General features: G+C 37.8%; 1 protein-coding gene across 1 annotated transcript in view; it reads right to left on the reverse strand.

Moving 5' to 3' along the window:
• Positions 1-1,560: 1,560 nt before the first annotated feature.
• SLC13A1 (solute carrier family 13 member 1) overlaps positions 1,561-15,419 on the reverse strand; it is a 140,609-nt gene continuing 126,750 nt past the window's right edge. The window contains exon 16 of the mRNA XM_030308338.1: positions 1,561-2,207. The gene's annotated coding sequence lies outside the window, so the exon portion shown is untranslated. The remainder of the gene's footprint in view (positions 2,208-15,419) is intronic.

The raw sequence follows: 15,419 nt of genomic DNA on the forward strand, positions 1-15,419 counted from the left end.
ACATATACACTATATATACATATATTCACACCTATGTGTGTTGTGTATCTACATTGTAACAAATGTTTATATTACATAGTATATATCTAACGTATGAGTTATTTTCCAGGTAATAGAATTTATTTATTCATTCCCCTTTTTATTTCAACAAATAGTCAGTTTTCACAATGATGCAGATACTATTTTGAGTGCCAGGAATGTAAGTCAGGCAGGATTTCTCCTTTCACGGAATTCATCTTTAAGTTTGGGGAGACACAAAATCAAGAAATAATAAAGTAAAATAATTCAAGGCAATAACAATTGCTATGAAGAAATTAAAACAGAGAACTATAATTGAAAATGTCTGAAGTGAGTTGGTCAGGTTAGGCATGACCTTGGCTAAAGATTTAAAAATTTCACCCTTCCATCATTTTTTCCAAATTCTGTCCTCTATTTGGGTTCTTCCCTTTATGTTCCATCAACCAGGAATGCAAAGAGGGTAGACTAAGACAGGAGGCCAGAGTTTTGCCATATGCTGGAACCACAGAGCTTAGACTAAGGGAAAGGAAAGCCTTGGGGTCCTTTAAACCCCCCAGGGCTTCTCTCTGGCCCTGCTTTATCCTTTCGCACTGAATCTAGATGTGATGAGCAGAAGCAGCCTCTGTACCTGCTCCTGATTGCTCCTGTCCTGGCCAGTTTTCTCCAATAAATGCTGTGCTGGGTCACGTATGTGTACCAACAGGTCATAATACGTGTTTGCTGTTTAAATGCATGTTAAGGTGTATTTATAATTTTTTTTTGCAGATGGGTTTATAATAAGGAAGAATTATACATATTATAAATGTCTAACAATTGAATATTGATTAAATAACTTATATATGTAAACATGACATAATGAGGAAGAATCATGTTGTTCTGAGGAAAAAAAAACTGTATTTTACTGAATCTATAACCCATATATATTCCTTTTCATCCAACCATCCATCCATCCATCCTTCCTTCCAATTAACTTTGTTATTAACGTTGAATAAGCCATTTTTTCCCATGAAGTATGTATCATGTTATTTCAAGGACTTGATAACAATATCTAATCCTGTTAAAGTGACTCCATTTCATGGCTTTGCACTGTATCTAAAACCTTTACTGGTCTCGCTCATTTAAGTTTTTGATCACTTAAGACTGCAAATGATTTGATGCTAATCAAAGCAGCCCCAAACATATGCCCTGCAGTGGTGACATTGAAGTATTTTCTTCTGATTAGATGGTCATTAGCCTAATTATTATAGAAATGTTAAGACTTAAGGGTGAACATAGCCAATCAGAATTTTAAACAAGTTGTGATCTGTGTCCATTTAACTCAACTGAATAGCCCAACATGCACTAAATAAATAGAATTTCCTTGTAAGAAAATACTTGGGGTGTGGGGGGGAAATGGGAAGATGTTGGTCAAAGGGAACAAACTTTCACTTATAAAATAAATAAGTTCTGGTGACCCAAGGCGCAGCATGATGACTATAGTTAACTATACTGTATTGTATACTTGAAAGTTGCTAAGAGAGGAGATCTTAAATGTTCTCTCTCTCTCTCTCTCTCTCACACACACACACACACACACACGTAACCGTGTAAGGGGATGGAGGTGTTAACTAATCTTATTGTGGTAATCATTTCACAATATATACATATATCAAATCATCACGTTGTACACCTTTTATACCATACGTCAACTCTATCTCAACAAAGCTAGGAAAACAAACAAAGAAAACCCAGAGGAATACTAAGAAACCACATCCTTAGAAAAAAAACAATCTGTGAGTGGGTGGCTCTAAGCGACTTAGAGAAGTAGCCCAGAGGCTGGCTAATTTCTGATGGCTGCTGGTAGAAGCAAAAGTATGAGGGGAACAACGTGTGCAGGTGTCAGTAATTAATTCCAGCAGCGACTGTGGATGAATATTAAATGAAGATCCAACTATTGGGAAGTGAGCTTCTCTCTAACTTACACTTTGTTCATATGACAATAAGCATGATTAGAAATACACAGATTTATAAACAGAAAATTATTCTTCACGTAACAGTTCTTTTGTTTGTTGGGATAGGTGCTCCAATTCTAGGGATGAGTGTTGATTTCCATTCAGAAGCAATTCATCTTGGTTTCCATTAACCAGTTTAGAGCCTGGTTCAAAATGAAGTTAATTTTATTTATATGATGCCTTCTGGCTTCTGGGTACCTAAAGAAACATAAATTATATTCTAAGAGCAAGGTGTTAAAAAAGCTTCTCAACTTCCAAACAAACAAACAAAAAACCAAAAAGGACTAGAGGTGGGAGTCGGGGAGCGTTTGAGTCGGGAATGAAAACCAAAGTCCTTGATTTTTGGTAACAAAGCTCATTCTGTGATATATGGAAGTGGGGAACAAACCAGCAGCTCTATCAGTGCATATCATTAAAAAGAAGAAAAGCTTTTAAGGATTTCACCTTCATGTCTAAGCAAAAAGCAAGACATGATTCACAAGACCTATGGTTCTTCAGGTCACTTGAGCCATATGGTGACTTGATTTCATGTGAAAATCAGTTTTGTGTTTTGATCACAATAGTCAGTAGGAATATACTGGAAAACAAATTGACATCTTGTATTTTTTAATGTGTACTTCTGTGGAGATCTGCCTTAGAGGAGGCCTCCCAGGGAGGCTATTCTGTGACTAAACCTTCTTGTATATAGTTAAAATAAGTTCATTTTCTACCAAATTTTATTTTGTAGAAGGTCATACTGTGGAGACACTCTAGTTCAGCAGTAATTAAAATGGGCCCATGACCAAGACAACCTGAACATTCCTCTCAGCTTCCTGACTTTAGACAGACTTCTTCCTGACTCCAGGATCCTGACCTCCCTTTTCTCAGAGCGTTTGCTTTAGAAAACATGTAAATTCTTTCTCTGCTCCTTTGAGACATAAACCTTTTAGAAACCTCTCACCAGTTTTAAACCCAGGAATGTCTTTCTCCAGGGTCTGGGAGTTGTTTCTTTGAAATGTAATCATCAGGGAAATAGGGCCATACTTTCTGTGGGAGAACAGGAGGCTAACTTGTAAGTTCTATGGGTGAACACAGATGGCCTAATCACAGAAAAACATTTGCAAACTCAGGAATAACTCAGTGGCTCCACACATTTCATTAACCAACCTTTCCTCCTAATGTCCTCCAATACTCTTTCAAAAGCTCACCCCAGTGCTTCAAAACTCTCCTGCCTTTTATTTCAACAGAGATGAATTCAAACTCTGTTCTGGCCTGGCTCCCTGTTGCAACAGCTCAGCACAAAATCTTCCTTACTTGTTTGACTTTGGTGGAATTTTTGCTTTGACACCCAAATGTGAATTCTGTGGTAGGCATGAGAGCCTCTACTATCCCTACAAGCTGTCTCATATAATTAGTGTGACCAGAAGGTGGAGGATGGGGACAGGCCTTGATGAGAAAAGAATTTGTTTGCATGTAGTGATGGGTCTCTACCACTTTGTCTACTCAGTCTTGATGAAAATAATAGAACAGAACTACATTTCATAATATGTATAACTATTTTATCACAAATAGTTTGACAATCTCTGGTGTTAATAATTCATTCTTTCAGGAATGTTATTGGCTGGAATAGGGAAGAGTATTTATATCCCCTATATCCTACAGGCTGTTGGAGAGAAAAAGAGAGAGAAAAAGCAAGTGAGTAAGCTATGTTGGCACACCCTCATTCTTGTATACTTATAAGAAATCAGTCTAGGCTTATCGAGGTACCTGAGAGCAAATATCAGGGGCCATAGCAAAGAAAGCCACAAACCAGGGGGAGCTTTCTGCCCTCATGTTAATTGTTTCAGACTTAAGGTTGTGGGAAATAGGTTCAAGAATTCCTTATACTTACACAAATATGTTAAAAAAAAAAAAAGCTTAGGGTGGAAAGCTGCCACCACAGGGAGAAATTGCCCAAAATTAGTTAGCGAGATATTATAATGGGATCACGAGTAACTTGTTATATCATCTGCAGGAAACTACTTTCCATCTGGCACCAATATACTTTGATCACAACTTCAAATTCCACTTGCCCCCCAGGCCCTTTGCTTCTTACACACACAAGTTAATGATTACTATCTGTTTGTTTTCTTCTGCACATTCACCACATGTGTAAGATCTTGATATCTCAATAAAATACCCCTGTTTGGGGCTCTTGTCTCCTCCCAGACATTAGCCTCTCTCATATTCAATTCTGCATCTGTCCTCTTGCTGGACAAGAGAGAACTCCAGACTCATAGTCTGCGACATAAGGTAGTGACCGTAAGGAGTGTTATTTTTGGAAAACATCATTTGTAGGTAGGTATCTGGTGCCTGTCCATTATGAACCAAGGTCCTTGAAATTCTTCAAAAACTAAGGAGTTGTGAAAATGTTAAATATATCACTATTTAACTTTCCTTTTCTTGAGACTTCTTATTACTGTTTGTCTCACAAAGCAGCCCCAGTAGAATATGATTAAACCAGTAGAAAAGGAGTTTGACTGCGGTGGTGATAATGGCACTGGTGTGGAGAGAGGAGTGAAGTTTAGAATCATACAAAGAAAAATAAAGGTGCAATTGTCATCATCAGCCATTACCTAATTAGGCTGTCCTACTCTTTTCTGTCTCTCTCTCTCTTAAAATTTAATAAGCATTAAAAAAAAGATAGCAAGTTTAATTGCTTTATTTATAAGTCAAAGATGAATTTCACAGATAACTAGCAAATTGCCTAATGCTCGAAAGTTCTAAGTAAATTTCTTGAGTTAACGTCAGTCTTTATTGTTGATTAAATACTCTGAGAGTTCTGCTACGAGCTGGGTCTGGGGGCAGTGAGATAGGAGAGGCTTTTGTTTATGACAAAAACAAACTTTGATGCCCAAAGAAAATAAAGAGTTTCTCTAAATCAACAGCAAATCAGAACCAGACATGGGCTGATCTTTGGAAGAACTCAGAGATGTCAGAGTCTGCACCTGTTTGAAGTTACTTCAGCTGAAGTTCAGTCAGAGGCTTTCTTTGAAGATCTGGTCTGAAGTGTTACTTCACCTTTGTAGGTTCCTAGGATTTCAAGACCCTAAACTACACCGAAGGGTAAACCTAATTCCTGCACCACTTCAAGGTCAAAAGTCTTTCACATATATTCATTGTTTTGGAGAAAGTGCTTCCCCAGGTGGTCCCACGAGTATTTTCCTCATCTTCTATGAGAGGTGAGTATAGAGGGTGAGGTATAAAGGCATCCTTTCTGTGGTCCCTCTCAAACTATTTCTGAGGCATTGCTTTTAGAGGGGCCAACCTTCCTGGTGCATAAACTCCAACTGCATTATGAAGTTCAAATATGCTGTGAACATGCATCTCCAGGGACAGGTTGGCGGGGCGGGGGGGGGAGCACTGAAGTCTCCTTTTGCTCAGGTTGCTATGAAAGGAACTCCCCAACTTCTGAGGCATCTACTAAGTGCATACAGAATCTAAAAGAATTCTATGTTGTTAAGCCAGAAGGTTTTAGACTCATATCTAATAAATATTAGAGATAATATTTTCAAAACACTTTTCTATTGATAATACCTTATATCTTTATAGCTCTTAATCATTTAGAAAATATTTTTGGGGCGCCTGGGCGGCTCAGTCGGTTGGGCAGCCCACTACAGCTCAGGTCATGATCTCGTGGTCTATGAGCTCGAGCCCCACATCGGGCTCTGTGCTGACAGCTCGGAGCCTGGAGCCTGCTTCTGATTCTGTGTCTCCCTCTCTCTCTGCCCCTTCCCTGCTTGCTCTGTCTCTGTCTCTCTCTCAAAAATAATAAACATTAAAAAAATTTTTTTAAAAGAGAAAATATTTTCACAAACATTAGTTTGATCTACAAATTTCATAGTTACCAGCCACCCATCCATGATTGTATTTATTTAATAATTAATTTTCAGTAATTACTAAGCGTCAGATAATTTTGAGTGATTATTAAGCATCACCAAGGGGCCACCTGGGGGAGAACTACAGGAGTTACATATTAATAAATTTATTTTTTTGAATTGAGGAAATTGAGGATAAGGGAGAGTAAATGACTAATTCAGCATCACAAGAGAGTAACTTTTAGATACAGCGTTTATACCCAGAAAGTAAGACAAATTCAGGACTCTCCTCATTGCTTTTAGATTTGAAAAGCAGTCTACTCTGGCAGGGCAAAAGGCTAAGGCCCTGTGCCTGTTGCTGCTAAGGTAAATTTGAGATTTAAGTATTTTTCTTCTTTTTTTCCTTCCATGGTGGGATGGTTCCACCTTTTCCTTCCATGGGGGTGGGAAGGCTAGCTCGGGAACCAGAAAAACCTTGTGATATCTTTGTTTCATCATATCTAGAAGGAGAGGAAGTGGAAGAAAGAACTGAGTCAGGTACATAATGTCAACTTATATCTCCTTATATTAATGGGGCTAGAATTATGTAATCACTATTCTTTGATTTGTACGTGCCCTGGAATATTAGCTCCAAATAAAACTTGTGCTCTTATTTCTTAAAAGCATTTCTCATAAGAAGCTCACAAGGTTAAAAAAACTAGTTCTCATCCTAATTTTTATAACAATGTAGTAAGGAAACAGTTGTACAGGAAATTGAAATGATTTGGACAATGCCAGAAAAGTGTGAGACAGAAGATTTTATCTATATCCATAAACTGATTTAAATACATTTGAATTTAGCCAAAGTATCAGATAACATGATAGTGTTAATTTTAGAACGTTCTTAGTTAATTTTAGATTATATTGTATTAATTCTGGATTCACCTTCTTCTTTTAGATAATATGACCATATTTCATAAGAGTATAGTTGCAGTCCCCTTTTCTTCCAGCATTTATGTAGTGCCAGCAAGGAAGCGTTGCCATATATATTGGTCAGGATAAACTAGGTTATCCTGTGGTAAAACATTAGCCATGAATTCCAATAGTTAAAGACAATAAAGACTTGTTTCTGTATCAAAGCTGGGCAGAGGCAGGCTTTGCTCCACAGATGGTCACTCAAGTATTCTGGTTAAGGGAGGCATTGACATTTCAACATCAGGTTTCACGGTTTGCTGAGGCAGGGAAAGAGGGAGACTGGAGAATTGCACAGGAAGATTTACTGCCTCAACCTGGAAGTAACACAAGTCATTTCCATTCACATTTCTTTAGCCAAGACTAGTCCCACTGGCCTGGCTACCTAACTCCTAGGAAGTTTAGTTTCCCATATGTTCAAGAAAGACAGGAGAACAGGATACGTAGAATTTATCTTAGTGTGTTTGTGATAATCACAGCACATTGATGGGATTTGAGAGTGGAGAAGATGAAAAAGTGTGTAAACCAATTGTCTAAATAAAAGAAAACACAGCTGGTTACTAGACACTATGTATGATTCTTTTTAGTTCAAAGTCTATGTGTATCAATCCATATTGTTGATACATGATAAAGAAGTTCTTTACATATTTTATTACTCGGAGTTCTCTAGAGAAACAGAACCAATAGGGTGTGTGTATATCTATGGAAAGATATCTACTTTAAGAAATTGACTCATTTGATTATTGAGGCTGGCAAATTCAAAATCTGCAGGGTGGGCTGGCAGACTGGAGATCCAGAAAGAACCAATGCTGTACTTCAAGTGCACAGGCCACTTGCTGCAGAATTCCCTCTTGCTAGGAGGAGGTCAGTCTATTGTTTTCAGGAATTCACCTGATTGGAAGAGGCCCATCCACACTAAGGAGAGTAACGGGCTTTATTCTATGTTACTATTTTAAATGCTACTATCATCCAAAACAATGATTATCAAAGAATCATCCAGAACAATGTTTGATCGCATATTCGGACACCATGGCCTGGCCAAGTTGACATATAAAATTAATCATCACACATACTCAAGTATAATTCCACTGGCTATGAGAGCAAGGAAGATGTATTTGCCCTTATGACCAGTGCCCTCAGCACGAAATATTCTTTTATATCCATGTCCAGATTTATGATTCCTTAAGAATCAATATGATCAGTAATATCCCTTCAGAATTACCAAAGATCAGTTTGCTGTTAAATATTAAGCTTACAAATGAAGTCTAAAACCTAATGACACTGCTATCCTGATTAAATAAAGTTCAGTAAATTCCTTTACAGCATTAGTTCTTTTCAGATTCTTAATCACTAAACCATTCCAAACTTTTATAAAGGTTTTCCCTAGATTTTTTCCTTCAAGTATGAAAATATTTCTACCTACTTAAATAAAATTTTTAAGTGTGTATTAAAATTAGACTCCTTTCTATGTTAAGAACTAGGTACTTAGAATTGAATTGCGTGTTGAAAAGTAGGAAGGGTATTGTTGCCTGAAGAAAAATCATCCAACTTCTTAAAGCAGAAGAAAAGAAGAAACTATCATCTATCACATAATGGCTGAAACAGAGGGCTTCATGGAATATGGTTTTCAATAGTTTTACTTTTGTAAAGAACACTGGGAAAGCACTTAATCTGTGTCTCTGAATTAATAAAACAAGGGTAATCATGCTGTCACCTATTTCGAGAGCTCTGGATGAGGACTAACAGGATAATGTCGGTAAATTGCTTTGAGACTCTCAGATGCAGGGCAGGGGGTAAGAAAGCAGTTAGCTCAGTACCGATGACAATATACTCACAGATGTGCAAACGGGTCCACACGCTTGTAACATGCACTTATGTGTATATATGTGTCATAATGGCTCTGCATGCTCCTGTGTCGTCTGGAACGGGGTTCTCAGCCCCAGCACCTTTGACATTTTGGGTCACACGGTTTGCTGTGAGGGCTGTTGTATGCACTTCAGGATGTTTAGCAGCATCCTGGTCTCTACCCACTAGATGCCAGTGGCACCCCTCACTTCATTTGTGACAACCAGAAATGTCTCCAGACATCGTCAAATGTCCCCTGGGGGGCCAAAGTCCCTCTGGTCTAGAACCACTGATTTAGAGGCTAAGACAGAACCAATGGCAGGCAGTTAAAATATGAGAAAATTCATACATTAGCCTAAAAGGGAGCTTTTAAATTAAAAAGAGAATGAACCAGTAAAAATGATAGTTTAAAGGAGATTTTTTTTTTGAACTTGATAAGCTGATCCCCCCCTCCCAGATTTACATTGGAGGAAAAAAGGACAAAAATAACTAAAATAATTTAGAACAAAATTGGTAGGGGACTTTCCCTTTTGATTAATTATTACATTAATTAAGGAAGGGTGCTATTGAAACAGAAACAGACAAATAGCCCAATGGAACATGATAAAGAACCTAGAAACAAACACGAACACAAGACACCCTTACCATTTGTAGGAGCTGGGGCAAGAGTGCAAATGGAAACCCATATACCATTTAAGTAAGCTAGCAAAGAAATAAGTGAAATATGTTTTATCTTTTTAATTTGACACATACACATTCATATGTATATATATTTGGAAGGCAAGGTCTGAATTTATAATTCTCGGATTGTTTGAGTTCTGTCTCAGAATGTGGTGGTACAGGATGCATAGGCCTCTGACTCCTGCTTCTGAATCTTGGCCTGACCCTATTCTCTTCCCATTCCTAAAGGTTTCATGCACGCCTAGTGTGGACACTAGCCTGAACCTCCAAGCCCTTCCCATGGATCCACCAACACAGCCTCCACTTGGTCAGCCCTCCTGCTTATTGGTGGTATGGTCTCCTCTTAAGGAAAGCAAATTGTGCAGGCCTTATACCTGCAAGAGGGTTCAGAGTTGTTTGGACATGAAATTCCGGGATCCAGGGTATCCAACACTAGGTAGGTTGAAAACTGGGACAGGGCTCCGGGTGGGTATGTCTCTTGCCTTGCTGCCTGCTCTCATCATAGGAAGGGATGTGGCTGGAGAGGGACCATTGCAGACATTCTGAAGCATGGGTCCTCAGCTAGAGGCTCCCCTACTTGGAGTCCGTGGTGATATTGCACAAACATAGATGGAGATACTTTTATATGACAGAGTCTTTCAAACGAGTGAGGAAAGATAAGGGCATTTAACAAACAGTACTGGAAGAATTGGTCATTTATATAGAAAAAAAATTTATACCTTTTATAAATTTATATCAATTATGTCTTTTCCTTACAGCAGCCCAACATAAATTCATAGGAAATATTAGAAGCAAAGCTTTAAAGCTTCATTTTTTTTTAAATATAAGAGAATGACTATGATGTCAGGGAGAGTATCTTATCGTGTTGAGCCACAGGGGAAAGTCAGACAGATGTGACATAAAATCTATCACCACAGGTTCATAATTGATATCCTGAGATATCAGGAGAAATTAAAAGAGAAATTTACAAGAAATTTAAAAGAATATTTAGTTGTCTGTAAATGTTCACTAAGAACATAGTATCGGGTCTCAATTCAAAGAAGTCCTAATCTATTTTAATGAACAATGAAACTCTTATAGCCACCCTACTGAGGCAGGCCTGACTGTGTCCCCTCCTCCTCAAATTCAGTCGCCATGTCAGGCTGATATGCCACACTAGCACCGATAGGGAACGGAAAGTTGTATTACTCACATAATGAAGCTTTCTGGGGAGAGCAGGGCAGGCACCCAAGCAGATCAAAAAACCTAGAGGCCCAGTCTAATAATGAGAAAAAAAACATTAGACAAATCCCAATAGAGTGACATTCTACAAACTACCTGACCAGTACCTCTCAAAACTGTCAAGATCATCAAAACAAAGAAAGTCTGAGAAACTGTTAGGAGAGCCTAAGGAGATATGACAACTTAATGCGGGCTTATCCTGGAACAGAAAAAGGATGTCAGGTAAAACTAAGGAAATAGGATTAAATAATGCACTTTAATTAATAATAATGAACCAATATTGGCTCGCTAATCATAATATACTGTACTAATTAAGGTGCTAATAATAGGGGAAATTGGGTGCAAAACATAAATGTTACACTGTCTTTGCAATTTTCTATAAATCTAAAATTATTCTAAAAATAAAATTTATTTAAAAACCTTATTAAAACTTTATTTAAAAAAAACTGGAACCAATGGGTCAATGAAAGAGAATAGAGTCCCCAAACAGGGATTATTCTTGTAATGGGAGTTTGGCATGTGAAAAATCGATGGGGAAAATATTAGACTTCTCAAGTTATTGAGACAGTTGCCCTATTACTGGGGCAATAGATGTATTCATACTGAAAAATTAAAAATAGATACTTATTCTCAGTATTTACAAAAACAAATTAAATTCATTTAAAAACAAAGGTGAAAAGCAAAACAAATATTTTAAAAGAATTTATAGGGAATAACTTCATAAGTGGAGTAGAGAAAGCTTTTTTTAAAATAAAAGATACATATAGAATATAACACAAAGGAAACATTAATTTGATAAAAATTAATGAGGATTAAAAGCTAATTCAATGAGGACTTAAATCTCAATTCAAAAAACAAAGCAGACAGGGGCGCCTGGGTGGCGCAGTCGGTTAAGCATCCGACTTCAGCCAGGTCACGATCTCGCGGTCCGTGAGTTCGAGCCCCGCGTTGGGCTCTGGGCTGATGGCTCAGAGCCTGGAGCCTGTTTCCGATTCTGTGTCTCCCTCTTTCTCTGCCCCTCCCCCGTTCATGCTCTGTCTCTCTCTGTCCCAAAAATAAATAAAAAATGTTGAAAAAAAAATTAAAAAAAAAAAAAGCAGACAAAAGCAAAATATGGTCATTCACCAGGACAAGATAAACACAAGTACAAGTGTCGAAGGATTACAAGCAAGAAAATATAAATACAAGCAAGAAAATAAATATAAAAAAATAGAAATTCTTCTATTAATAAATAGAAGCCAGACAACTCAATAGAAAGATAAATAGAAAAATATATGAACAGGAACTTCATAGAAGAAGAAACGTAAAATATTTATTCTCATTATCAGTCAGGGAAATGCAAACTTCAATCATCAAATACTAATTATCCATTCATCAAATTGGCTAAGATTGTAAGAGAATTGCAAATATCAACTGTTGGAAAGAATGAGGGTTTAAGTGGAAATTATCAATAATTTCAGTGGCAGCAGAAGTTAGTGTAGCACTTTCGAGGATCACTTGGTAACACAGAGTGAAGGTGCAGATGCGTCATAGCACAAGGTACCTACTGTTCAGAAATTCTCACCTAAGTGCAGAAGGAGGTATGAAGAAGGCTTTTCACTGCAGTATCATTTCTAATAATGAAACCTTGCAAATGACCTCAATGTATATCAGTGGAGGGAAGGCAAATACTTCATGGTATATTCTCACAAAGAAATTTCCTACATTCATTATAAATGGAGGAAATACATGTATTATCATGTTATATTTAATATATATTGTTAAGGGAAATATAAAAACTAAAGAAGCATGTGTGAACACAAGCCAATTTAAATTCATGTTTGCCTGGTGCAGGCTCTCTGGAAAACAGTGTGGAGGTTCCTCAGAAAATTAAAAATAGACCTACCCTATGACCCAGCAATAGCACTGCCAGGAATTTACGCAAGAGATACAGGAATGCTGATGCATAGGGGCACTTGTACCCCAATGTTTATAGCAGCACTTTCAACAATAGCCAAACTATGGAAAGAGCCTAAATGTCCACCAACTGATGAATGGATGAAGAAGATGTGGTTTATATATACAACGGAATACTACTTGGCAATGAGAAAGAATGAAATCTGGCCAGTGAAGTAACGTGGGTAGAACTGGAGGGTATTATGCTAAGTGAAATAAGTCAGGCAGAGAAAGACAGATACCATATGTTTTCACTCATATGTGGATCTTGAGAAACTTAACAGAAGACCATGGGGGAGGGGAAGGGGACAAAAAAAGTTACAAACAGAGAGGGAGGGAGGCAAACCATAAGAGACTTTTAAATACAGAGAACAAACTGAGGGTTTATGGGGGTGGGGGGAGAGGGGAAGGTGGGTGATGGGCATTGAGGAGGGCACTTATTGGGATGAGCACTGGGTGTTGTATGGAAGCCTATTTGACAATAAATTATATTAAAAAATAAAAAAAATAAAATTATTATGCTGAGTGAAAGAAAAAAGTAGTCATGTTTGCCTAGTCATGAAAACAGATCCCTACAATTATCATGGCGATGTTTTAGTTAACTTCAATTACAATAGAAAATGAAAAAAAAGGTTTATTAAATTGTTGTTGATAACTTATGATAGTTTTTCTTTCGCCGACAAAAATTCGTGAAATTTTAGTTTTTATTGACACTGGCAAAAGTAGTTTGGCAAAAATTGAGAAAACGACCAAGTTTAGAATTAAACTTTTATTCAACACTGACTTCAGACTTTGTACATTCCTTAAATTTATTAAGATTATATCTTCAGAAAAACTATACTTGTCAAACAATGTTTCAAGACAAGGATTGTTCTGTTTCATTTTCATTTCTGTAACCCCTGTCCTCCGCACAGTTCCTAGAGCAAGGTAATTATACCAATATTGCTGAAGGAAAGAATGAGGGGCGCAGTCACTATAATACAAATGCCTGACAGCGAGCGGTTACGTCCTTGTGGGCTACAATGCAATGCTCTTGGTCGTTCCCATCTATTGAATTATTTACTATTTTTGTCAATTTGGTCCATTTAAAAAATATTCTACTTCCTTCTTTAAATATGAAAATTTAAGAGGTATTTTGTTACAATAGCACTTTTGTTTTCTGTAATAAATTAGATTAATAGTATCTATAATTACAATTAAATGATATATATTAGTAGCCTTAACTGGTAATTCTGACCCCCGGGGGACATTTGACATAGTCCAGAGATATTTCTGGTTGTCCCAAGTGGAGGACGTCTGCTGCTGGCATCTAGCGGGTAGGGGCCAGGAAAGCTGCTAGCCACCCTACAGGACACAGCACAGTTCTTCACATAAAAGACTTACCAGGATTACAATGTCAGGAGCGCTGTTGTTGAGAAACCCTGATACGTACTGAAGGGAGAAGGAAAGACATTCAAAGACCAACTGGTAAGCTAGTTCTCCCCACCGAGCCAATGTGTGACAGAAATCAGAATCTCCAAGAACAAGAGATGAGAATGCACATTAAAGGGCTACATATTTATCTTGTTCGTTTGTTTTACTTCTTTCCCCAGTAAGTTTGGCAGAAGCACCCAGTCCTCTTCCCTACACTCTGAGGGAGGGGAAGTGGGGCAGAGCTCGACTGAGGGCAAATATTAACCTCCGTGGTGATCAGAAAGGAGGAGTTTTTGCCCAGAACAGAGGAGACTAAGGGTAAGCCTAAAGAATCTGACTCGAAAGGGAATGACTCTGCAACCTACAAATAGACACATCACACAGCTAACAAAGGAAGTGTAAGCAGGCGGGCACCAACGTCAGGAAGCAGCTGTCTATCCAGGGACACAAGGCAGGATCCTCCCCGCATGGAGGGTCTGAAGACTGTATATGTACTTTCCTTATCTGTTTGAATGTCAACAAAAACCATTAGATCAGTATGCGAAAGCAGTGAGCGAGTACAGCTTTAGTAAACAGCACCAAATGAAGGGAGAAGGAAAAAAAAATAATAAAAAAAACCTACGAGGAACATTTATAATCTTCTACAGTCACCGGCAAGACTTTAAGTGTATTAAAGGCCAAATAATAAATTATGTTTGGCTGCCTTTGCATATTTTTCCATAGGCTATGCAAATAATGACTGAAATTACGCTAATCTGTCGTGGCAATGTTAACTTAATCTTAAACATAAGGGCCAGAGGAAAATGCTGCAAACTTGTTTATCACTAATCCTGCTGCCATTGAGTCTGAACGAAACTAATTTTGCCACCTTTAACAAACTGGTGAGGCAAGCATCAAATATATCTCACTGTAGGAAGGTTAAAAATGTTTTTGTGATGACTGTGGAATAAAATATCTGCGTCCAAAATATGTGAGAAGGTACGTGTAAATCCCCCCAAACCATGCCTGCAGCACAGTCCAAACTCACTAAGTGTGAGCTACTATTTTTATTTAATTCTGGGTCCCAAGACTGCTTTGGATCTAATAAGAATCTTGTGACTAGCTGAGTGAAGGAGGTGCTAAGTGCGGTGTTCTGGTCCAGAAGTCTTCATGTGGCTGATGGTAAACATGAGGGGGAAATATCTGAGGGAGAACCTGGTGATACCAGGACCAGTAATGGCAAATGCACAATTGTCATTCTTTGTGTCTGGCAAATGTTCTTCAAGCAACCCCTTTTCAGAGTCAGGAAAAGGGTAAGTAATCTGAATAGAAAAAGAAATCTGAGGAAGAAAAAGCAGTGACACATGCCATCTCCAACAGGAACAGATGAGATGACAGCTTTTAGCCACGTTGAAACTAATGAAGGGAAGAATGTACTAATTATGGTGAATCAGTTGAACATTGTATGAAACTCCACAGAAAAAAGTAGCTCAGGGAAAAAGTACTTGTTCTGATGATAACATCAATAACATAAAATCAGCATGGGACC

This window comes from Lynx canadensis, chromosome A2 (genome assembly GCF_007474595.2).
Source record: "Lynx canadensis isolate LIC74 chromosome A2, mLynCan4.pri.v2, whole genome shotgun sequence".
Classification (NCBI taxonomy): Eukaryota; Metazoa; Chordata; class Mammalia; order Carnivora; family Felidae; genus Lynx; species Lynx canadensis.